The sequence below is a fragment of the Sinocyclocheilus grahami genome, unplaced genomic scaffold (assembly GCF_001515645.1).
Source record: "Sinocyclocheilus grahami isolate Dianchi unplaced genomic scaffold, SAMN03320097.WGS_v1.1 scaffold364.1, whole genome shotgun sequence".
In the NCBI taxonomy this organism is placed as follows: Eukaryota; Metazoa; Chordata; class Actinopteri; order Cypriniformes; family Cyprinidae; genus Sinocyclocheilus; species Sinocyclocheilus grahami.
This window is the reverse complement of record NW_015505543.1, coordinates 23,809-26,441: the sequence shown is the minus strand read 5'-3', so window position 1 is coordinate 26,441 and position 2,633 is coordinate 23,809.

Sequence of the window (2,633 nt, the reverse complement as noted above, 5' to 3'; positions counted from 1 at the left end):
CTTTAGGTTACTAAAGTGTGTGTTTGTTTGTCACTGATGTAAACGGTGAGAACAGTCATTCAATAATCTCCAAATGGCCACTCTGTCCTTCTGCCAGCCTTGTCGATTCTTGACGGTGTTCTTTCATTAAGGATTTGGCAGTACTGTGTGTCTGTGGCCCCTGAAGGCAGGGGAATGAATATGGGACGGGGTGCGTGGAGAGCTTTCTCTGATGCCTCTGAAACTCCAGAATGGCATACTGGGGGAAAGCAGACCTGGCACTGTGCTGGTCCTGGCAAACCAACTTTCTTCCTTCATCCGTCATTCTCAGCGCTCTGCCCATCCTCTGTTCCTCTTTGATGTGGCGTTTGGCATAGAACGAGGCACGAAGAGCCCAGCTGAGCAACGGATTTATCCTTGATAGGAGAAAATCAAGAGAGAAAAATGAATTACCATCCACCTTGCAGCACTTGTGTCATGGGGTCATACATGTGTTTATGTGCTGGAAATGAAAGGTACGCAGGCAAACAGAGAAGAGAGGAGAAGGTGACATCCACAGGATGCTCAGAAGAAATGAAAAGCCTCTTTGATTGAGAGTGACAGCAAGGAGAGCGACAAGCACCTGCTCTTGATCTAGTACAAGTCACAGGAAAGTGCTGTCAGCTGTCATACAAGTACACCAACCTCTGATTTGACCTGGATGATACAAACACACTTTCTAGTCAAAGTTTTAGAACTGATGTTTATCAAGGCCATTCTTAATGGATTAATTTGCTTAAAAATGAAGAGAAATTTTAACTATTGATTCAGGGTTGTCAGGTCTGCGTAATAAAACAAGCCCAATTGGTACTCAAAATTAGCCCAATCATGGCCAAAATTAGTCCTATTGCATTCTGGTGGAAAATAGGGATTGTACTGGACTGTATTGAGCACGAGCGTAAAAACACCGAAGTAGAGGACTTTCAACCAACATACAAAGAATATGGATGTCGAGATGTTGTCGTCGTTGGTGTCTAAACATAGAGATATATTTATATTTATATTCATACAATATATTTTCTGTATATGTTTTTATGCAGCTCATGGTATTTTTTATAACAATAAAGGATGTTTATGACAAATGACAAGCAGGTAGCATTCAGTCCTTTATAACACACAAAGAGTGCATGTCTGCCAATTATAGAATCCAAATCCATTTTAGATCACAATTAGAAGGCAATATAGAAATCCTGGCCAGGACGCATCCTGGGAAAATGGCACGAATGGTCACCCTATGTGAATTGTTCCTCTAATTGTATTTTCTTGTAAGCATTATGGATAGTTTGTGTTTCTGATGAAGAACCAAAAGTTGTTTATCTTAATTTAATGTGGTATATTGAGCAGTGGACGATGTAAAAGCCTTATACGAGATACATGGGCTACATGAGGAAAAATGCATTGCTGATTGGCGCCCCTTAGCGTGCAGGCGTGAATTACCAGAAGGCGTAATCATTTCGCACTCGGTGTGAAAGCAACGTTCGTCAGTGATTCGCCTTGCTTCTTCTCATCGCGCTCAGTGTGAAACGGCCTTTAGAGGCAGTGAGAACTGAATTAAACATTTACCTGAAAAGTCAAAATACCGGTAATCTTTTCACAGTAAGACTCTTTTACTGTGCCTTTAAGACGTCTGCGTGTAAGTGATGTCAGATATGATTGGTTAGACTCTGCCTACCGGTGTAGTTCATCCAGTTTGTCATCTGTGTTGGCCAATGTTATATGTAAATTATTATTGTATGTACATTTAGACCACGTTTAGACTAGTCTACATTTATGTATGGAAGGATATTTCAGACAATTTTCAAAAGGAATTGCAAATTGTATGAAAGTACAGTTAAGCTCTTATTATAAAATCCTCAAATGAAATCTGAATACCTTAACATATGTCTATATTAGCGATGCTTATTCATTGTTCAGAAACTTGGCCTGTCTTGTCACAGTGCGATAATAGAGAGGAAGTATAGATATTTCTCGAAAACAACCCAAATGTGGTAAAGTTTGTCAGAGCTTGTGCTATTTTGTCATTGTGTGTAGCACCTACAGTTCTGCAGATCCTGCTGAAGAGTCTCAACATTAGAAACGAGTAACCAAAGTATATTTTCAACAAAATCCCCAGTCCTTTCAGACTGCACAGTGCATTTCGCTAACGCGTTAGTTTAGACCAATAACTAGTTGCTTATTAGCATGCATAGTACTAGCATATTGGCTGTTTATTAGTACTTATAAATCACATATTAATGCCTTATTCTGCATGAGCATATTTCAGATCCCTTTATCCACCCCATATCTAAACCTAACAACTATCTTACTAGCTATTAATAAGCAGCAAATTAGGAGTTTACTCCTAACTAAACTAGAAACTAAAGTGTGACCATTATTTATTATGTTATTTAACACCATATGTGTTACCAAAACCTGTCAGCATGCATTTTATTTTTATTGAAAGCTTGTTAAAGTGCTGTAGCTGTTTAGTAACCCAACCACAGATTTTATATTATGCAGAGGTAGAGCATGGAGAACTGTAGGGCATTTTGATTTTTGCTCATTTATTCTGAAAAAAGTTTACCCCTGAATTTTAATTGACATTTGACATGTACTTTCTCATTAAGCTTTTCAAT